General features: G+C 41.7%; 1 protein-coding gene across 9 annotated transcripts in view; it reads right to left on the minus strand.

Annotated features, from left to right (window-relative positions):
• The window catches only part of LOC309501027 (receptor-type tyrosine-protein phosphatase S-like), a 122,874-nt gene that overhangs the window by 83,909 nt on the left and 13,965 nt on the right, over window positions 1-25,000 (minus strand). For 8 of the 9 annotated variants that reach the window (XR_014206756.1, XM_082172934.1, XM_082172937.1 and 5 more), the window contains one exon: window positions 8,785-8,866. The gene's annotated coding sequence lies outside the window, so the exon portion shown is untranslated. Of the gene's footprint in view, window positions 1-8,784; window positions 8,867-17,509; window positions 18,256-25,000 lie in introns of those variants that run through there. The other variant, XM_082172936.1, reaches the window with a different exon arrangement.

Here is a 25,000-nt window from a genome sequence, read left to right on the forward strand (position 1 = left end):
TTTTGAAGCTGTTTTTTGATGCGGATGTGATGCGGTTGTGATGTGGTTTTGATGCAGTTGTGATGCGGTTGTGATGCGGCTGTGATGCGGCTGTGATGTGGTTTTGAAGCCGTTTTTTGATGCGGTTAGGATGCAGCTGTGATGCGGCTGTGATGCGGCTTTGATGCGGTTGTGATGCGGTTTTGATGCGGCTGTGATGCGGTTGTAATGCGGTTGTGATGCGGCTGTGATGCAGCTCATTACAGTGGATGGTTAATATTGAGTAAATGCTTTTATGGTCTGGACTCTGATTACAATCAGCCGGAACCGGGAACACTTCCCATAAATCCTGATGTACTCGTTACATCATAAGAAGAATGGCATCTACGCTAATTTGAGTGTCTTTGTTTATCCCGAGGTTTTACCGCAGCCTGCCGGATCCAGGCCGTATCCAGATCTGATGAAGGACCTGCGCCTGGACCCGATGTCATAGCGGGGTGCTAAAGTGCCAACTAGTTTCTCCTTATGGAGGATCCCTTTACCACTCTACAGATAAAGCGTTGTCGGGAAAATGCGGTTCGCGTATCTACCCCGAAGTGATACAATTCTGTATCAAAATGTTAAAGCCAGACAAGTAGTTTTTTAAGGCTTGGTTTGTAGGGAATTACAAACCTGCGCACATATATTCAAACGCGCATACCAATAGCCTGAACTCGTAATACGCATGTGCACGCCATCAGCGTTCTCACAGGTTTCGCGTTTAAAGTCTGTGTAGAGTTTCCTGTTAAAACGGTGTCGTGTTAGCTAAGTTAATAACTAATGATCGTTGCGACGTAAGTTAATCAATCAAATTAACTTTAGCTGGAAAATAACTTTATTCAAGAACTGCTATAAAGCCAAAACAATCTCTGTTACTTTAAACTATCCTTGTATCTCTGTAAAGCCACTTTGGAACAATCTACATTGGTAAAAGCGCTATATAAATGAAGATGACTAGAATAAACACACACTCAAACAGTCGTGAGTAAAGTGCTTGTGTACAACAAGACACTCATCTCAAGCCTCACACCATCACTACACTTATGTAGATATGGATTTTTTACGAGAGAGCCCATTCATTATTGAAAAGCTTCCCGTGTGTGTCCCAGGCATTGTGTGTTTTACTCCCGGCCTTCACATTAAGTGCAGATCGGAGACCGGACCGCATTCTTCTGAGAGCGAGGGAATCTTTCAGGACTGCAGATCTCCCACAGCCTGAGCTCAATATTTACTCGGAACAATCCATTATTCTCATCCAGGGCTGAACGTGTGTGTGCGGATCGGGCTGAAAGTGTGTGTGCGGATCGGGCTGAACGTGTGTGTGTGCGGATCGGGCTGAACGTGTGTGTGCGGATAGATGAGCTTCAGAGACGTGTGTGCTGATCTGTGGGCTCAGTAATGTGAAGATGGCGTCAGCTCAACCTTGAATTCCAGGTATAGATGAATTCAGTTTAATGTTCTACACCAGTTTCACTCCATCTAGACTACATACATGTAGAGCAGTGTTTCAGATGTGGGACAGAAGGAGGAACACTGGTTGTGTCCTAAAGTTAAGGTGTTTTGGGTGCAAGGATGTGATCGTATATCACAGATTCATGGATTGATTTTCCGATGGATCCAGAAGTGTGTTTATTAGGTAATTTGACCAACTCTAGCCTCTGAAACAGTCCAGCTATTAAGCTTACTGAAATGTTGTTAATAATAGCTAAAGGAGTGTTGCTTTGGAACAGCGAGCGGACACTGATGAGCCACTGGGTTGTGTAAGATGTATGAGATGTCTGTCCGGATAGAAGAGAAGTATTCAATGAGAGGCAGGACTGAATTATTTGATCAAATCTGGAAACCCTTTTTGAAATATATATATATAGGGCCCTATCTTGCACCCAGCGCAATTGGCTTTGTACACCGACGCATGTATCATTCCTATTTTGCACCCGCGCAAAGCGGACTTTTCCCTCCACAGACGCACGTCGGTAAGTTAGGAAATACACTTGCGCTCCCGGGGGCGGTTCAGCGCAAAGAGGAGGCGTGTTCCGGTGCAAACGTTCCTTCATGCTATTTTGCAGGTTTAGAAAACAATTGCGCCACTAACCAGGAAAAAATTGTTTAAAGTCAGTGGCGCGTTGCGCATGTTATTCATATGCTATTTTAAGGGCGCATGCTTGGCCATAATCAATGTAGCGTGTGCACAACGCGCACTTTGATTCTCTCCAGAAGCAGCAGTTTTCATTTTTGCAAATCATACATTATTACGATAGATAGATAGATAGATAGATAGATAGACAGACAATTTATTATAAAAGCATAAATCTAGCTTACACATTTACCCAAATTATCATACGCCTGTTTAACCGAAGTTAATTTGGGTGGGTTTCTCCATCCCCAATGTCCCTGACGAGAACGTCGGTCTCCTCGGCTGTGAACCGCTCCTGGCGCGCGCCTGGCAAATCCGCCGTTATAATAGGAATCCGCTTCGCGCCTTCTCTTAAAGGGAATGTGAGATGTCGCTCTGATTGGTTTATTTCACGTTACGCCCAAACCACACCTATGAATAATGAAGCTCTTCAGACCAACACATTTTAGATTTGCGTCGGGCGCAAGAGGCATTTAATAGCACAAAAATAGCAACAGCGCCCAAGACCCGCCCACAAAGTTACTTGCGCTTTGCGCTTGACACTTGCGTTTCAGATCGTTAAAATAGGGCCCATAGTGTCACATGACTTGATTTGATAAAGTTGACTTTCTAACTGTTTTACATTGTATCTCCCTTTTTCTTTTTTGTTGTTGTTGTGTTGTTGTTTTTTTGCCTCTGATGTTTGTTGTTATTTGAAAAAAGCACAAAAAAAATTATATATTAATAAAAAAGCAGACCTATAGTCCCTGTGTATGAGTGTGTTCCTGTAAGAGAGTAATCTCCTGTAGTCTAGCGTTCGCTCTGGATCTGCTGAGCGTCTGATTGCTGCATGTCGTCTGTCCGGTGATTCCCCAGGGGTCGCGACCTCAAACACAGATCAACCACTTCCACACCGCCTCGGAAACACTGATCTCAGAGCAGCCGCTATACTGATCTACACTGATCTCAGAGCAGCGCTATACTGATCTACACTGATCTCAGAGCAGCCGCTATACTGATCTACACTGATCTCAGAGCAGCCGCTATACTGATCTACACTGATCTACACTGATCTCAGAGCAGGCACTATACTGATCTACACTGATCTCAGAGCAGCGCTATACTGATCTACACTGATCTACACTGATCTACACTGATCTACACTGATCTCAGAGCAGCCGCTATACTGATCTACACTGATCTACACTGATCTCAGAGCAGCCGCTATACTGATCTACACTGATCTCAGAGCAGCCGCTATACTGATCTACACTGATCTCAGAGCAGCCGCTATACTGATCTACACTGATCTCAGAGCAGCGCTATACTGATCTACACTGATCTCAGAGCAGCCGCTATACTGATCTACACTGATATACACTGATCTCAGAGCAGCCGCTATACTGATCTACACTGATCTCAGAGCAGCGCTATACTGATCTACACTGATCTCAGAGCAGCCGCTATACTGATCTACACTGATCTCAGAGCAGCGCTATACTGATCTACACTGATCTCAGAGCAGCCGCTATACTGATCTACACTGATCTCAGAGCAGCGCTATACTGATCTACACTGATCTCAGAGCAGGCGCTATACTGATCTCAGAGCAGGCGCTATACTGATCTCAGAGCAGCCGCTATACTGATCTACACTGATCTCAGAGCAGCCGCTATACTGATCTACACTGATCTCAGAGCAGCCGCTATACTGATCTACACTGATCTCAGAGCAGCGCTATACTGATCTACACTGATCTCAGAGCAGGCGCTATACTGATCTCAGAGCAGGCGCTACACTGATCTCAGAGCAGCCGCTATACTGATCTACACTGATCTCAGAGCAGGCGCTATACTGATCTACACAAATCTCAGAGCAGGCACTATACTGATCTACACTGATCTCAGAGCAGCCGCTATACTGATCTACACTGATCTCAGAGCAGCGCTATACTGATCTACACTGATCTCAGAGCAGGCGCTATACTGATCTACACTGATCTACACTGATCTACACTGATCTCACAGCAGGCGCTATACTGATCTACACTGATCTCACAGCAGGCGCTATACTGATCTACACTGATCTCAGAGCAGCCGCTATACTGATCTACACTGATCTACACTGATCTCAGAGCAGCGCTATACTGATCTACACTGATCTCAGAGCAGGCGCTATACTGATCTACACTGATCTACACTGATCTACACTGATCTCACAGCAGGCGCTATACTGATCTACACTGATCTCACAGCAGGCGCTATACTGATCTACACTGATCTCAGAGCAGGCGCTATACTGATCTACACTGATCTCAGAGCAGGCGCTATACTGATCTACACTGATCTCAGAGCAGCCGCTATACTGATCTACACTGATCTACACTGATCTCAGAGCAGTCGCTATACTGATCTACACTGATCTCAGAGCAGCCGCTATACTGATCTACACTGATCTACACTGATCTACACTGATCTACACTGATCTCAGAGCAGTCGCTACACTGATCTACACTGATCTCAGAGCAGCGCTATACTGATCTACACTGATCTCAGAGCAGCCGCTACACTGATTTACACTGATCTCAGAGCAGCCGCTATACTGATCTACACTGATCTCAGAGCAGCCGCTATACTGATCTACACTGATCTCTGAGCAGCCGCTACACTGATCTACACTGATCTCTGAGCTGCCGCTATACTGATCTACACTGATCTCAGAGCAGCCGCTACACTGATCTACACTGATCTCTGAGCAGCCGCTACACTGATCTACACTAATCTCTGAGCAGCCGCTATACTGATCTACACTGATCTCAGAGCAGCCGCTATACTGATCTACACTGATCTCTGAGCAGCCGCTACACTGATCTACACTGATCTCAGAGCAGCCGCTATACTGATCTACACTGATCTCTGAGCAGCCGCTACACTGATCTACACTGATCTCTGAGCAGCCGCTATACTGATCTACACTGATCTCTGAGCAGCCGCTATACTGATCTACACTGATCTCAGAGCAGCCGCTATACTGATCTACACTGATCTACACTGATCTCTGAGCAGCCGCTACACTGATCTACACTAATCTCTGAGCAGCCGCTATACTGATCTACACTGATCTCAGAGCAGCCGCTATACTGATCTACACTGATCTCTGAGCAGCCGCTACACTGATCTACACTGATCTCAGAGCAGCCGCTATACTGATCTACACTGATCTCTGAGCAGCCGCTACACTGATCTACACTGATCTCTGAGCAGCCGCTATACTGATCTACACTGATCTCAGAGCAGCCGCTATACTGATCTACACTGATCTACACTGATCTCAGAGCAGCCGCTATACTGATCTACACTGATCTACACTGATCTCAGAGCAGCCGCTATACTGATCTACACTGATCTCAGAGCAGCCGCTATACTGATCTACACTGATCTACACTGATCTCAGAGCAGCCGCTATACTGATCTACACTGATCTCAGAGCAGGCGCTATACTGATCTACACTGATCTACATTGATATACACTGATCTCAGAGCAGGCGCTATACTGATCTACACTGATCTCAGAGCAGCCGCTATACTGATCTACACTGATCTCAGAGCAGCGCTATACTGATCTACACTGATCTACACTGATCTCAGAGCAGCCGCTATACTGATCTACACTGATCTACACTGATCTCAGAGCAGCCGCTATACTGATCTACACTGATCTCAGAGCAGCCGCTATACTGATCTACACTGATCTACACTGATCTACACTGATCTCAGAGCAGCCGCTATACTGATCTACACTGATCTCAGAGCAGGCGCTATACTGATCTACACTGATCTACACTGATCTCAGAGCAGCGCTATACTGATCTACACTGATCTCTGAGCAGGCGCTATACTGATCTACACTGATCTCAGAGCAGGCGCTACACTGATCTACACTGATCTCAGAGCAGCGCTATACTGATCTACACTGATCTCTGAGCTGCCGCTATACTGATCTACACTGATCTCAGAGCAGCCGCTACACTGATCTACACTGATCTCTGAGCAGCCGCTATACTGATCTACACTGATCTCAGAGCAGCCGCTATACTGATCTACACTGATCTACACTGATCTCAGAGCAGGCGCTACACTGATCTACACTGATCTCAGAGCAGGCGCTACACTGATCTACACTGATCTCAGAGCAGCGCTATACTGATCTACACTGATCTCAGAGCAGCCGCTATACTGATCTACACTGATCTACACTGATCTCAGAGCAGGCGCTACACTGATCTACACTGATCTCAGAGCAGGCGCTACACTGATCTACACTGATCTCAGAGCAGCGCTATACTGATCTACACTGATCTCAGAGCAGCCGCTATACTGATCTACACTGATCTACACTGATCTCAGAGCAGCCGCTATACTGATCTACACTGATCTCAGAGCAGCCGCTATACTGATCTACACTGATCTACACTGATCTACACTGATCTCAGAGCAGCCGCTATACTGATCTACACTGATCTACACTGATCTCAGAGCAGCCGCTATACTGATCTACACTGATCTACACTGATCTACACTGATCTCAGAGCAGGCACTATACTGATCTACACTGATCTACACTGATCTCTGAGCAGCCGCTATACTGATCTACACTGATCTCAGAGCAGCGCTATACTGATCTACACTGATCTCTGAGCAGCCGCTATACTGATCTACACTGATCTCAGAGCAGCGCTATACTGATCTACACTGATCTCAGAGCAGCCGCTATACTGATCTACACTGATCTCAGAGCAGCCGCTATACTGATCTACACTGATCTACACTGATCTACACTGATCTCAGAGCAGGCGCTATACTGATCTACACTGATCTCAGAGCAGCCGCTATACTGATCTACACTGATCTCTGAGCAGCCGCTATACTGATCTACACTGATCTCAGAGCAGCCGCTATACTGATCTACACTGATCTCTGAGCAGCCGCTATACTGATCTACACTGATCTACACTGATCTCAGAGCAGGCACTATACTGATCTACACTGATCTACACTGATCTCAGAGCAGGCACTATACTGATCTACACTGATCTACACTGATCTCAGAGCAGCTGCTATACTGATCTACACTGATCTACACTGATCTCAGAGCAGGCACTATACTGATCTACACTGATCTCAGAGCAGCTGCTATACTGATCTACACTGATCTACACTGATCTACACTGATCTACACTGATCTACACTGATCTACACTGATCTCAGAGCAGCCGCTATACTGATCTACACTGATCTACACTGATCTCAGAGCAGCTGCTATACTGATCTACACTGATCTCAGAGCAGGCACTATACTGATCTACACTGATCTACACTGATCTCAGAGCAGGCACTATACTGATCTACACTGATCTACACTGATCTCAGAGCAGCTGCTATACTGATCTACACTGATCTACACTGATCTCAGAGCAGCCGCTATACTGATCTACACTGATCTACACTGATCTCAGAGCAGCCGCTATACTGATCTACACTGATCTACACTGATCTCAGAGCAGCCGCTATACTGATCTACACTGATCTACACTGATCTCAGAGCAGCCGCTATACTGATCTACACTGATCTACACTGATCTCAGAGCAGCCGCTATACTGATCTACACTGATCTACACTGATCTCAGAGCAGCCACTATACTGATCTACACTGATCTACACTGATCTACACTGATCTCAGAGCAGCCGCTGATGATGCTCATGTGCAGCTCAAGCTCATTACAGGTCTGCATTTTTATATTTGTTTTTATTTTAATATCATTTTAAAATTTCCTATAAATTTCAGTTTAGCTTTAGTTAGTTTCATTAATGAACACATTTCTATTCAGTTTTTGTATATTTAGTTTGAGTGATTATAGTTTAGCAGAGTTAACAGAACACTTCCAATCTCCGTGATTATTATGATTATTCTTATATGGTTATTTCTATGATTAATCCTTTCAAACATTATTCTTGTATTTTGATCCATTTATGCTTTTTGTCTATTGCATCTTTTAATATCATTTACTCATAGTTTTAGTCATACTCATGTTCTATTCCGACCAGACATAGAGTTCACTTCTGTTTCTGGGCTAGACATGCTATGAGTTTTCCTCAGTGTGTCTCCTGCCTAATATATGCTATCTGGTTTAATAAGTTTCACTTGAGATGAGGTTCTCTGAAATTAAGTTCTAGATGTATTTTATTCTAGTCATGATGGAAACACTAGTCTGGCCAGTTCTGGTTCACACAGAACGCTCATACACTGAGAAATAAAGTAGAGCAGTCCAGTGGGAAAACCTGATTTTCCGACACAGGGTGAGAGCTTTTTACTCACAGAAACGATTATTTATTTTTGCTAATTATTATTTTATGCAGATGTCAGACGCATCTGTGCAGTCGCTCATCAAAGGTGCGAAACGAACACGCTTTCTAAAACGAGTGTATTTCCTTCGCTCGAGGAAACGAAGGTGGAGTGAAGTTTGAGTTTTCTGTCGATCCCGTGACACAGATCGCACGCCGGAGACGACACGGACAGAAGAAGAGGGAATGAAGGGATGTCATTATCCAGCACACACACACACACACACACACACACACACACAGATACTCACCGCACTCGCTTCTCTTTTTTCTAGATGTGTTTGAGCTTCATGTCCTGGTTTTCATAATCCTCAGCGCTCTGATCCGGTATTCCTACAATCAGACACGACATGGGAGATTAAAATGAACAAATGTTATATAACACACAAGAACTATTGTCTAATAAAGCAGCGAGCCGCGAGAGGCCGTGAGTTACAGTGATTTTACCACGAGAGAGAGCTGTCAGACACACACGTCACAGAATGTGTCTCATCTGGTTCACTGATCACTAACGTTCAATACATCCAATATTTTAAATGTCTAGTGATGGTCATCTGGTGGTGGTCATCGGTACTGCAGTCCAAATTCTAAATATCAGAGATGGTTGTTTCCCCGCCTCCTCAGACTCGACGCTCACGAGTCGCCAGTTTGAGATACGCAACAGGAACGAGCGCAATGGACAGCGAAAGCCGAGGAGTAAGATGATTTATCCGCGTTTTAATATGCTCTCATTCATAGAGATTTTTAGATGAATATCGAGGCTTTTCAGGTTGTGTGGAATCTGCAATCTCTGACCCAGTTTGTTTGCTCGTTTCCATGACGATACGCTGTGTTTCCCGCCAACTGGCATCCCGGGGTGTCGAAACACTATTGGCTGAGCTGGCAGTGGGCGGAGTCACACAGACCAAAACAAAAACCGACTGACGACACGGAACGTGTAAAATAATTTGTAAAATAACTGTAGAAGTGTTTATCAGAGAGACGAGTGTGTGAACTCATGTTTCCTAAATATCTGCAAACATATGATGGTATTTTGATGCTTTAAAAGTGTTACATACAGCACCTTTAACCCAGGAAAGGAAAGCCGCTTCATCAAGCGATTACATGATTGACATGAAGATTAACAGCAGAACTGAAGCTTTCTCTCTATATCTCTATATCTGAAGCTGTTATTTATCTGTGGTGCATCGAGGCGTATCTTATCTTACTGTTGCCTAGTCAACCTCTCTCTCTAGCTCTCTCACTCACACACACACACACACACACACACACACTCTCTCTCTCTCTCTCAGTATCTTCACCACTGTTGGTCGTGATTGTTGAGTCCACAGATTAGACCAGTGGCCACTGGGAATATGGTTTCTATGGCAACCATCCAAAACAGCCTGAAGCCAGGATTGGTGGCCAGCGGTCATGTGACCCTGAGTGGAGGTCAAACATGAACTGATGTAAAATACTAATGCATGCAAGATCAAAAAAAAAAAAAAAAGTCTGTTCTGTACTGACATCATTTTCTTCTTCAAATGAAACACATTTAATCAAATTCTCATTATTGTAATGCAAAAAAATTATATGCTACATTTATTCATTTATTATATGCTACATTATTATGCTTTATGCAAAGCAACTTACAAATAAGGAATTCAACAAGCGCTTCATCTTAAAGAGGCAATAAACATGAGAAAAGCTGGTAATACAAAGTTTCAAGCATTTGAGGAAGAAATTCCCCAAAGCACCTGATTCAAGATAACCTGTGAGTCTCCTGATCGGCGTCTCATCCTTATGAACACTCGTAACGAATAAGGTCTTATGAACACTGACTCGTAACGAATAAGGTCTTATGAACACTGACTCGTAACGAATAAGGTCTTATGAACACTCACTCGAAACGAATAAGGTCTTATGAACACTGACTCGTAACGAATAAGGTCTTATGAACACTGACTCGTAACGAATAAGGTCTTATGAACTCTGACTCGTAACGAATAAGGTCTTATCAGAATCAGAATCAGAATCAGAAAGAGCTTTATTGCCAAGTGTGCTTGCACCCACAAGGAATTTTTCTTGGTACTGAAGCTTCCAGTGCACATATACAAATACAAATACAACAAGAAACATAGTAATACAAATTCTAAGAATAAAATATATAAAAAAATAAAATAAAAAAAAATAGTATAAAAAGTAAAAAAAAGGGGTCACAGTTGGGTTTAGTCTGAATAAACATTTACAGATTATGAACATATTATGAACACTACGGGTGTTCACGTCACACGTAAACGACTCGTAAACGAATAAGGTCTTATGAACACTCGTAACGAATAAGGTCTTATGAACACTGACTCGTAACGAATAAGGTCTTATGAACACTCACTCGTAACGAATAAGGTCTTATGAACACTCACTCGTAACGAATAAGGTCTTATGAACACTGACTCGTAACGAATAAGGTCTTATGAACACTGACTCGTAACGAATAAAGTCTTATGAACACTGACTCGTAACGAATAAGGTCTTATGAACACTGACTCGTAACGAATAAGGTCTTATGAACACTCACTCGTAACGAATAAAGTCTTATGAACACTGACTCGTAACGAATAAGGTCTTATGAACACTCGTAACGAATAAGGTCTTATGAACACTCGTTACGAATAAGGTGTTATGAACACTCGTAACGAATAAGGTCTTATGAACTCTGACTCGTAACGAATAAAGTCTTATGAACACTGACTCGTAACGAATAAGGTCTTATGAACACTGACCCGTAACGAATAAGGTCTTATGAACACTGACTCGTAACGAATAAGGTCTTATGAACACTTGTAACGAATAAGGTCTTATGAACACTGACTCGTAACGAATAAGGTCTTATGAACACTGACTCGTAAACGAATAAGGTCTTATGAACACTCGTAACGAATAAGGTCTTATGAACACTGACCCGTAAACGAATAAGGTCTTATGAACACTGACTCGTAACGAATAAGGTCTTATGAACACTGACTCGTAAACGAATAAGGTCTTATGAACACTCGTAACGAATAAGGTCTTATGAACACTGACTCGTAACGAAAAAGGTCTTATAAACACTCACTCGTAACGAATAAGGTCTTATGAACACTCATAACGAATAAGGTCTTATGAACACTGACTCGTAACGAATAAGGTCTTATGAACACTGACTCGTAACAAATAAGGTCTTATAAACACTCACTCATAACGAATAAGGTCTTATGAACACTCGTAACGAATAAGGTCTTATGAACACTGACTCGTAACGAATAAGGTCTTATGAACACGGACCCGTAACGAATAAGGTCTTATGAACACTCGTAACGAATAAGGTCTTATGAACTCTGACTCGTAACGAATAAGGTCTTATGAACACTCGTAACGAATAAGGTCTTATGAACACTCTCACTCGTAACGAATAAGGTCTTATGAACACAGACTCGTAACGAATAAGGTCTTATGAACACTGACTCGTAACGAATAAGGTCTTAACAATATACTACGCATGTTTAACAATACTACGCATGTTTTAAAGAGAGAAACGCGTATTTTAGAGCGTAAATGGAAACAAACTAATTTAGAGGTCTTTAGAATCGCTTGGAAAGACAGTATGTCACGTTATAAAAAGGCCCTAAAAGCGGCCAGGGCTGAGCACCTCCGCAAACTAATAGAAAACAACCAAAACAATCCAAGGTTTTTATTTAACACCGTGGCTAGACTAACAAATAAACAGACGTCACCCGAACAAAATATCCCGTTACAGTTCAGTAGTAATGTTTCATGAACTTCTTCACTGAGAAAATAGAAAGCATCAGAACCACAATTGTAAACGTTCAATCTTCAATCGCGCCTTATAATTCAGCTTCAATTATCACCCCGAAAGAACAATTACAGTGCTTTACAACTATAGAACAAAAAGAGTTAAATAAACTTATCACTTCATCTAAAACAACAACATGTTTATTAGATCCTATACCAACTAAACTACTGAAAGAAGTGTTACCTGTAGTGGAAGAGCCTCTCCTCAATATTATTAACTCGTCTTTATCTTTAGGTCATGTTCCAAGAACATTTAAACTGGCAGTTATAAAACCTCTCATTAAGAAACCACAATTAGATCATAATAATCTAGCAAATTATAGACCCATTTCAAATCTTCCATTTATGTCTAAAATATTAGAAAAAGTGGTGTCCGCTCAACTGGGCTCTTTCTTGCAACAAAATGAGATCTATGAAAAGTTTCAGTCTGGATTCAGACCGCATCATAGCACTGAAACTGCGCTCGTTAAAATCACAAATGATTTACTTTTAGCTTCTGACCAAGGCTGTATCTCAATACTAGTTTTACTTGATCTTAGTGCTGCGTTCGATACTATAGATCATACATTACTCTTAGATCGACTACAAAATTATACTGGTGTTCAAGGACAAGCACTAAGCTGGTTCAAATCATACCTATCTGACCGCTACCATTTTGTCTATTTAAATGGAGAAAAATCGATCATAACTCCAGTAAACTATGGAGTGCCGCAGGGATCTGTATTAGGCCCTCTGTTATTTTCAATATATATGATGCCACTTGGAAATATTATAAGGAAACATGGAATTAGTTTCCATTGTTATGCTGATGACACTCAAATATATATTTCATCACGGCCGGATGAAAACGCAAAATTTTCCAAATTGACAGAGTGTGTTAAAGATATAAAAGATTGGATGACCCGTAATTTTCTTTTATTAAATCCAGACAAGACAGAGGTAATACTTATCGGTTCAAAAAACCGCCCACAAAACCTCGCACAATACAACTTTAACATCATAGGATGTCCTGTTACTTTATCCTCTACAGTAAAAGACCTGGGTGTTATACTCGATTGCAACCTGTCTTTTGAAAATCATATTTCATATGTTACAAAAACAGCATTTTTCCACCTTAGAAACATTGCTAAGCTACGTAATATGCTATCAGTTTCTGATGCAGAAAAGTTAGTTCATGCATTCATGACCTCGAGACTGGATTACTGTAATGCTTTATTAGCTGGTTGTCCTGCATCCTCAATAAACAAGCTACAGTTATTCCAAAATGCCGCCGCTAGAGTTCTTACGAGATCAAGAAAATATGATCATATAACACCGATTTTATCATCACTGCATTGGTTACCTATAAAGTTCCGTATTAATTATAAGGTATTGCTACTGACTTATAAAGCCCTAAACGGCTTAGCTCCAGTCTATTTAACGGATCTTTTATCACCCTATAATCCATCGCGCTCTTTAAGATCACTAAATTCAAGGCTTTTGGTCATACCTAGGATATCCAGAACCACCAAAGGAGGGAGAGCATTCTCACATTTGGCTCCAAAACTCTGGAATAGTCTTCCTGATACTGTTCGTTGCTCAGACTCGCTCTCCCAGTTTAAAACTAGATTAAAGTCGCATCTCTTCAGCCAGGCATTCATATAATCCTACAGTTCAAACTACAATCCGGCCTCTAGCTCATAAATGCCAGAGGAGAACTGGCCCCCGACTGAGCCTGGGTTCTCCCAAGGTTTTTTTTTCTCCATTAGGTCACCTGATGGAGTTTTAGGACACCATTAGGTCACTTGATGAAGTTTTTCGGTTCCTTGCCACTGTTGCCTTTGGCTTGCTCAGTTGGGGATATTTTGGGGATATTTAATTTAATTTTATCAATCAATAAATTCCTCTTGAAACAAACTTTGTTGTATTATTTTAATTTAATACTGTGAAGCTGCTTTGATACAATCTGTATTGTGAAAAGCGCTATACAAATAAACTTGACTTGACTTGACTTGACTTATAAACCCTGACTCATAACGAACACTGACTCGTAACGAATATGGTCTTATGAACACTGACTCGTAACGAATAAGGTGTTATGAACACTGACTCGTAACGAATAAGGTCTTATGAACACTGACTCGTAACGAAAAAGGTCTTATGAACACTGACTCGTAACGAATAAGGTCTTATGAACACTGACTCGTAACGAATAAGGTCTTATGAACACTGACTCGTAACGAATAAGGTCTTATGAACACTCGTAACGAATAAGGTCTTATGAACACTGACTCGTAACGAATAAGGTCTTATGAACACTCGTAACGAATAAGGTCTTATGAACACTCGTAACGAATAAGGTCTTATGAACACTCGTAACGAATAAGGTCTTATGAACACGGACTCGTAACGAAAAAGGTCTTATGAACACTGACTCGTAACGAGTAAGGTCTTATGAACACTGACTCGTAACGAATAAGGTCTTATGAACACTGACTCGTAACGAATAAGGTCTTATGAACACTCGTAACGAATAAGGTCTTATGAACACTGACTCGTAACGAATAAGGTCTTATGAACACTCGTAACGAATAAGGTCTTATGAACACTCGTAACGAATAAGGTCTTATGAACACTCGTAACGAATAAGGTGTTATGAACACTCGTAACGAATAAGGTCTTATGAACTCTGACTCATAACGAATAAGGTCTTATGAACACTCGTAACGAATAAGGTCTTATGAACACTGACTCGTAACGAATAAGGTCTTATGAACACTGACTCGTAACGAATAAGGTCTAATAAACACTGACTCGTAACGAATAAGGTCTTATGAACACTGACTCGTAACGAATAAGGTGTTATGAACACTGACTCGTAACGAATAAGGTCTTATGAACACTGACTCGTAACGAATAAGGTCTTATGAACACTCGTAACGAATAAGGTCTTATGAACACTGACTCGTAACGAATAAGGTCTTATGAACACTGATTCGTAACGAATAAGGTCTTATGAACACTGATTCGTAACGAATAAGGTCTTATGAACACTGACTCGTAACGAATAAGGTCTTATGAACACTGATTCGTAACGAATAAGGTCTTATGAACACTGATTCGTAACGAATAAGGTCTTATGAACACTGATTCGTAACGAATAAGGTGTTATGAACACTGACTCATAACGAATAAGGTCTTATGAACACTGATTCGTAACGAATAAGGTCTTATGAACACTGATTCGTAACGAATAAGGTCTTATGAACACTGACTCGTAACGAATAAGGTCTTATGAACACTGACTCGTAACGAATAAGGTCTTATGAACACTGACTCGTAACGAATAAGGTCTTATGAACTCTGACTCGTAACGAATAAGGTCTTATGAACACTCGTAACGAATAAGGTCTTATGAACACGGACTCGTAACGAAAAAGGTCTTATGAACACTGACTCGTAACGAGTAAGGTCTTATGAACACTGACTCGTAACGAATAAGGTCTTATGAACACTGACTCGTAACGAATAAGGTCTTATGAACACTCGTAACGAATAAGGTCTTATGAACACTGACTCGTAACGAATAAGGTCTTATGAACACTCGTAACGAATAAGGTCTTATGAACACTCGTAACGAATAAGGTCTTATGAACACTCGTAACGAATAAGGTGTTATGAACACTCGTAACGAATAAGGTCTTATGAACTCTGACTCATAACGAATAAGGTCTTATGAACACTCGTAACGAAAAAGGTCTTATGAACACTGACTCGTAACGAATAAGGTCTTATGAACACTGACTCGTAACGAATAAGGTCTTATGAACACTGACTCGTAACGAATAAGGTCTAATAAACACTGACTCGTAACGAATAAGGTCTTATGAACACTGACTCGTAACGAATAAGGTGTTATGAACACTGACTCGTAACGAATAAGGTCTTATGAACACTGACTCGTAACGAATAAGGTCTTATGAACACTCGTAACGAATAAGGTCTTATGAACACTGACTGGTAACGAATAAGGTCTTATGAACACTGATTCGTAACGAATAAGGTCTTATGAACACTGATTCGTAACGAATAAGGTCTTATGAACACTGACTCGTAACGAATAAGGTCTTATGAACACTGATTCGTAACGAATAAGGTCTTATGAACACTGATTCGTAACGAATAAGGTCTTATGAACACTGATTCGTAACGAATAAGGTGTTATGAACACTGACTCGTAACGAATAAGGTCTTATGAACACTGATTCGTAACGAATAAGGTCTTATGAACACTGATTCGTAACGAATAAGGTCTTATGAACACTGACTCGTAACGAATAAGGTCTTATGAACACTGACTCGTAACGAATAAGGTCTTATGAACACTGACTCGTAACGAATAAGGTGTTATGAACACTGACTCATAATGAATAAGGTCTCTAGTTTGCGCAGACAGAAACGAGAGGATCTCAGACCAGTTTCACAGAGAATCCCCACAACATAAAGATCTCAACAGTTTATATAGAATAAGTGCATGTGTTGCGTCAAAGAACAGAACACACAAAACATGAGTACAACGGCAGCTTTTCCTTTAAAGCTTTTCCTTTTTTCCTCTATTCAACAATTCAACTGTTTCAACATATTCAACCAATGGCATCAAAACCATCTGTAAGAAAAATAAAACATGAAAAAGGAACTGAGTTGTCCCTTTGCATCCTTCATGTGTTGAGCGAGCCGTTTTCAAGTTTGGGCAGAGCTGAACTAATTATGACAACTTGACAAAGATGACATGATTCATTACATAATTTTCTCTAATATGATTGGTTCTTCATAGTTATAATTCTCTGTTACTAGGTAAAATCAAATTTGTATTCCTTGATACTTCAGCTTGTTCCTCAAGTCATGAGGTTAAATATATTCCAACAGCTGTCTAGTTTTGTTTCCTCTTTTGATATTATTTCTTGTTCAGAATAATAACAACTAGATCTGGGAAGGGATTAAGGAATAGTGAAAGTATACACAAATATATATATATATATATATATATATATATATATATATATAGTTTTATGGAGCGTAACTTGACATATTTACCTTATTTTTTATTATTCTCATGTTCGGTAAGTCGAATCTGACCCACATTAATAAGCACTTTAAAATACTTACAATCGGACGTAAGACTTCTCCGTGATCTGTTCCGGCTCAGCGTTTATAAACCAGTGCCCCGGGAGACAGACTGTGTTATAAAAATAGAAGTCAATTTATTGATAATTAGTTTCTCTAGAATTATTCTACAAATACTCTATATAGGTTGGAGAACAAATATCAAAAAGTTGCTCAAACAAGGCAGTATCAGCGATAGTTCTGGAGAAGCTCTTCAGGAGGTCAAGAAACAACATCTGATGTCACGAATATTTAAGGATAAATCAGTGACCTCATCCAGTCTGGACACGCCCCCTTTAAAAAAGGTGCTGTCTCATGAGTTCTCCTCCTCATTCACTCTCTCCACGCACCGAAACATCCTTCCTGCATCCTAATAAAGCTGCACACTAAAATACCTGTTTATTCTCTACTTTAAGCATCAATTAGAGTGTTCTCTTCCTTATCTCTTTAATTGAACTCCAGTGAGCCACTTCTGCACACTCGTATAGCTTGTGAAACGCTTACAGCCCTACTGGCTGAATAAGACATCATAGAAATGTTCAATTCACTGTATTATACATAAAATTCCTATGTAACAGTTACATCATGGACCATATGAGGCTTTTCCAGGATATAAACAAAATAATAAAATATAAGACATAATATATTAGCTAAATATGTCAAACAATTAGGCAGGGTAATTGTGTTCTTATGCATATTACACAACAATATTTATGACTATTGCCTCAATAAACCCCTAATTTACTGCCTATTAACAGTTAGTAAAGTAGTTGTTAAGTTGAGGTATTGGGTGATTAAGGGATGTAGAATATGGTCATGCAGAATAAGGCATTAATATGTGCTTCATAAGTGTTAATAAACAGCCAATATCATAGTAATGTGCATGATAATAAGCAACTAGTTCACAGTGAGAATTGGACCATAAACTAAAGCGTTCCAATGAAAAAATGATTGATGTAATTGACATCCAAGCTGGACTGTGACGCTATTTCCTTCTACAAACAAACATTTTACTGCGTTATTTTCCTGTTATCTCTGTAAAGCTGCTCTGAAACACACTCTGTGTTGTAAAAAGCGCTGTATAAATAAAGGAGACTCGACTTGAAACAAGAAGTTCCACTTAAAAAACGTCAGACGAACATCAAACTGAAACATTTCAGAAAAACATTCCAAGATCAATGTATAAATAATAAATGTAATTCTAACGTTTAGAGAACATTATTAAAAACCTGTGGTGGATTTTTAATAGATAAAATAGTAAATTGTATATTAAACTAACCATGTCTCTAACATCTAACGTTACTTCTCTTTTCTGACCTAACATGATAACACTTTGAAACACAATGTACCAAAACGTTCAGTCCTGTGTTTTTGGATGTTGTATGTTGTGCTGCCATACCCCTTTGACTTTGGTTGTGTGAGTGTATAAATAACACATTTGGGAATTGAAACTAGACAGATGACTAAATTTGAACCTTGTGATTAACAATGAAGTAATCATTAAAACAAAGTTTGCTTTACCTGGTAACAGAAGGGTTTGTCTATGAAAACCAGTCAAATTGTGGGGGAATTATGTAATGCAGAATGACATTTTTGCCATACCACCTTATTCTATAAAAACTGTTGTATTCGTGTTAGCTGTTGGGATTCTCAATGGAATCTGTCAGAGATCCTCCAGCCTTGCTTCTTCTTGGGGGAGATTCTCTGAGAACTGCTCGAGAGATCCTCCGGCCGTGATTAAAGCATTTAAAGGGCATTTTCTAAGGTCTGTTTGTCGATTATTCCTGCGCAGGAAGAAAGCTAGTTAGGGAAGCAAGTTAGTTAAGTAGCTATATAGGGAATGTCAATTGGAGACAACCCAGATAGTTAGGGTTAGGGAAAAATCTACGACAAACCAGATGACTGAAGGAACGTTATATTACCGTTAGTTGATAACACTGAGAGAAAGGAAGTGCCTATGTTGTAATCTCTAGTAGAGTAAACCAGCTCTGAACGCATGAGTAGCCCTGACTCAACCCTGTTCACACGAGTTCAGTGGACTGAGAGCACAGGGTTAGTAGTGTTAGTGCTAATCTCTCAGTCTCGAGCCTCCTCCAGCTGTCGAGGGTCAGCACATCTGCAGAGAGAGAGTCGAGGGTCACAGATGGGCGAACGACGCGCTCTCGGACACAAGCCGCTTACGGAGGCGACGGCAGATTGTGTGGCTCGTCGATGTTAAATGAAGCTCGCGCCAGTGCAGATGTGTATGAAAATGACACTAATGCTTAACAGCTGAAACACTGGAGTTCACTCTACAAACAAGCTTGAGCTTCGACCCCCGTCTGCTGCTTCTCTTCACTGACACTAAGTGAACATCAGCATTAGCATCAGCGCACGCGTTCCCGGAGTCCAACACAAATCTCTCACTAGTGCCACGATGACTTATCGTACACAACAACACGCCAACACCTCGATGCTCTCGTGGAAACACGCTTTACCTCCACACGGGGCCCTGTCACACAGCAGGCGCGCCACAGGTGTGTTTGGCTAGTTTCAGCCCGATGCAGTTTTCATTTTCACGTCTTGCGCTACGTTGTTTAAATAGCAAATGCATTTGCGCCTGCCTCTGTGTCCATGGGCTGCTGGTCTGAGGACCAGGTGTGTGTTGGGGAAAATTACTTTAAAAAGTAATGCATTCCAAAATTGGGTTACTCCCTTAAAAAGTAACTAATTGCGTTACTTAGTTACTTTTTTAAAAAGTAATGCGTTACGTTACTTTTGCGTTACTTTTTCCCATCTGGACTGGCCTTGTTGTTGTTTTTTTATAACAAAAAAGTTAGATTTTGGGGCAAATGTAAAGACTCTTTCACACCAAAAGTGAAATAATAAGCCTCAGGCAGAAGGAAATGCAGATTCACTCCTGTACAGTAGAGGGCGCCGGTCAAACACACCTTTCAGCTGCTGTTCTGGATAATGGAAGAATAGGATGCAGAAGGAGGAAGTTTAACACTTACTTCACCAAAAAAAAAAATAAAAAAAAAATAAAAGAATACTTTAAAGTCATTTTTGCTTATGGTTGAATTGAATCATCGAAGATCAGCAGCAACTACATTGGTCAATGAAGTGAGATTAAATGCATAAAATATTTGTTTTATTTAACATATTTAATTATTGGAGGTTTGCATAGTATTCATTGATTTTATTCATATTGAGGAATCCTGAATCTGTTTTTTGTGCAAGTACTAATGTAAATGCACGCTCACATTCAGTCTAGCTAGCTAACCATCATGTTCACACACACACACACACACAACGCCTCTGCACTTCAATTTCTCTCAGCATTGGGACAGGAGAGCTGTCAGTCAATAAATGGGAAAAAAAGTAACTTGCGTTACTTATTTGAAAAAGTAACTCGGATATGAGTAATGCGTTACTTTACTAACTTTACGTAACTTAAGTTATGAGTTACACACAACACTGGTGTGTTCAGGTGCATTATTGCTATTTTGAGGAACTGAAATAGACTGAGACATTGACCGACTGAAACCTGATCTAAAGTCAATGGCGCAGTATTATTATTTATATTTAAAGAGTGTGTTAGTAATATGAGTCTGTAGGCCACAACACGTACACTCTGCTTATTACACACACACACGCTACTTATTACACACACACTCTGCTTATTACACACACACACACTCTGCTTATTACACACACACACGCTGCTTATTACACACACACTCTGCTTATTACACACACACACGCTGCTTATTACACACACACTCTGCTTATTACACACACACACACACTCTGCTTATTACACACACACACACTGCTTATTACACACACACTCTGCTTATTACACACACACACACACACACACTCTGCTTATTACACACACACACGCTGCTTATTACACACACAGTCTGCTTATTACACGCACACACTCTGCTTATTACACACACACTCTGCTTATTACACACACACACACACACTCTGCTTATTACACACACACACTCTGCTTATTACACACACAGTCTGCTTATTACACGCACACACTCTGCTTATTACACACACACACTCTGCTTATTACACACACACACACTGCTTATTACACACACACTCTGCTTATTACACACACACTCTGCTTATTACACACACACACACACTGCTTATTACACACACACTCTGCTTATTACACACACACACACACACTCTGCTTATTACACACACACACTCTGCTTATTACACACACAGTCTGCTTATTACACGCACACACTCTGCTTATTACACACACACACTCTGCTTATTACACACACACACACTCTACTTATTACACACACACAGGGACGTGCAGCAGCACACAAACATGCCAAATATTAAGATTATAATGTAAAAGATTAATATTGAGTACATAAAGATATGGTGGAATCCGGCTTGTCCCATAGATGGTCTCGCTTTAACCTCACACACACACACACACACACACACACACAGCTTTAACCTCGCGCACGAGCAGATCTGTTTCCTCGCTAGAGAAGCGTTCAGTTGTTCCTCTTGCAAATTCCATGTAAATAGCGAATCCGCCATGGCGTGAGCGCAACTGGCTTTTAAAAGGAATGGGGGACGAGACTCTGATTGGTTTATTGCACATTACGCCCAAAACACACCCATTACTCATTAAGAGAATAGAGACAAAACACACCCATTACTCATTAAGAGAATAGAGACAAAACACACCCATTACTCATTAAGAGAATAGAGACAAAACACACCCATTACTCATTAAGAGAATAGGGACGACTGTTTTAGACCATGCGCCGGAAGCGCCGACCATTTTTCCCGTCGTTAAACTAGCAAAAGTGGATTTGCACGCCTTAAGTGAACTTGCACCGTGCGCTTTAGACCATGAGCTTAGACCATTCAAATAGGGCCTTTAACTGCACTGCAAAAAATGCTTTTCTTACTCAGTATTTTCCAGTCCAAGTCCACATTTTTCAGTCCAAATATCTAAACATTCTTGAATCAAGATGGATAAGTAAAAACATGTTTTTTTGCAGTGTGTTACTTCACATGAACTCGACAGAGACTACATTTGCATTTGATTTGATTCAGACTTCAGGAAACCTACATGAAACAAGTCAAGTCCTCTTTATTTCTCTAGCGTGAGTCTCACGTGTGAACTGTGAGTGTGTTGGAGGCGTTAACTCTGTTTAACTTTAAAGTCTTTGATCCTGCAGAACAAATGCTGGAACCGTGTTGAGCTGAAACCCCTGCGGCTCCGACTGGAAGCCGTCCAGAGCTGAAACCAGTCAGATCCACCACTGTCTCTCACACAAACACACCATCCTTCACACACACCAACAATCTGAGCATTTAAGCGGACAGGACTGCTGAAGGCGTGTGTTTGGCGTGTTCAGGGCGGACAGGACTGCTGAAGGCGTGTGTTTGGCGTGTTCAGGGCGCGTTCAGGGCGGACAGGACTGCTGAAGGCGTGTGTTTGGCGTGTTCAGGGCGGACAGGACTGCTGAAGGCGTGTGTTTGGCGTGTTCAGGGCGCGTTCAGGGCGGACAGGACTGCTGAAGGCGTGTGTTTGGCGTGTTCAGGGCGGACAGGACTGCTGAAGGCGTGTGTTTGGCGTGTTCAGGGCGGACAGGACTGCTGAAGGCGTGTGTTTGGCGTGTTCAGGGTGGACAGAACTGCTGAAGGCGTGTGTTTGGCGTGTTCAGGGCGGACAGGACTGCTGAAGGCGTGTGTTTGGCATGTGTTTGGCGTGTTCAGGGCGGACAGGACTGCTGAAGGCGTGTGTTTGGCATGTGTTTCGCGTGTTCAGGGCGGACAGGACTGCTGAAGGTGTGTGTTTGGCGTGTTCAGGGCGGACAGGACTGCTGAAGGTGTGTGTTTGGCGTGTTCAGGGCGGACAGAACTGCTGAAGGTGTGTGTTTGGCGTGTTCAGGGCGGACAGGACTGCTGAAGGTGTGTGTTTGGCGTGTTCAGGGCGGACAGGACTGCTGAAGGTGTGTGTTTGGCGTGTTCAGGGCGGACAGGACTGCTGAAGGCGTGTGTTTGGCGTGTTCAGGGCGGACAGGACTGCTGAAGGCGTGTGTTTGGCATGTGTTTCGCGTGTTCAGGGCGGACAGGACTGCTGAAGGCGTGTGTTTGGCATGTGTTTGGCGTGTTCAGGGCGGACAGGACTGCTGAAGGCGTGTGTTTGGCATGTGTTTCGCGTGTTCAGGGCGGACAGGACTGCTGAAGGTGTGTGTTTGGCGTGTTCAGGGCGGACAGGACTGCTGAAGGCGTGTGTTTGGCCTGTTCAGGGCGGACAGGACTGCTGAAGGCGTGTGTTTGGCGTGTTCAGGGCGGACAGGACTGCTGAAGGCGTGTGTTTGGCGTGTTCAGGGCGGACAGGACTGCTGAAGGCGTGTGTTTGGCATGTGTTTGGCGTGTGTTTGGCGTGTTTGGCGTGTTCAGGGCGGACAGGACTGCTCAAGGCGTGTGTTTGGCGTGTGTTTGGCGTGTTCAGGGCGGACAGGACTGCTGAAGGCATGTGTTTGGCGTGTTTAGAAGAGACTTTTACAAACACTAATAAATCTTAATTATATCTCTCGATATCAGTATTGACGTCAGTCATTGATAAACCCGTATTGATCGACCACTGCACCTTAAAACACTATAATATTACGTGCTTTGGTTGGATATGAAGATTCATATAAATCAATGAACTTCATATGAGTGACATGACGAAGATTCATCAACATCATCAGGCACAAATTCAGCATCAGATGGACGTAAATTAATTAAGCAAATCCCCTACGAGTCCAGCATCAGCAGCCGTAACCCGTGTGTGTGTGTGTGTGTGTGTGTGTGTGTGTGTGTGTGTGTGTGTGTGTGACATCAGGAGAACGATACTGATTTCCTCCAGACCTGATCAGACGACGACAGCAAACAGGCGAGAATCTTTCAGCAGAATCTGGGCGATATGAGAAAGACTCTATAAATAGCAGCGTCTCCCACAAGCAGCGAGCGCTTGAGATTCATCCAGACTCGCCTTATACACACACACACACACACACACACACACACACACACACACACACCGGATCTGCTCCACAACCGATGATGCGTGAATGAGCGTACCAATGAATAACTCGATGTTTTACTCTTCAGATGGACACGCAAGAATACTTTGCATTGACAGTTCTGCTAAATTAGCAGTAAGATAATAACAGTCCGAACAGGTTTGCTGATGTGGTGTTGTGACGGACAGCTCTGACGAAGCACTTTAATAACCCGCTGGTGTGACAAAACCCCAACACACTTAACCGCTTCTGGCTTCATCATTGAGACAGAAAAACACAATGATTAAAGATAAATAAAATATCAAAAGTTACTGTATGTGTCTTTCATTTAAATCTTTGTGCACTACATAAAACTTCCTCAGTGTTTCTGTCTCGTTTTCCAGCACAAATATCTAAACATTCTTAAATCAAGATTAATTTACTGGAGAAGAAAAAT

Source organism: Leuciscus leuciscus (genome assembly GCF_965113295.1).
Source record: "Leuciscus leuciscus genome assembly, chromosome: 6".
NCBI lineage: Eukaryota > Metazoa > Chordata > Actinopteri > Cypriniformes > Leuciscidae > Leuciscus > Leuciscus leuciscus.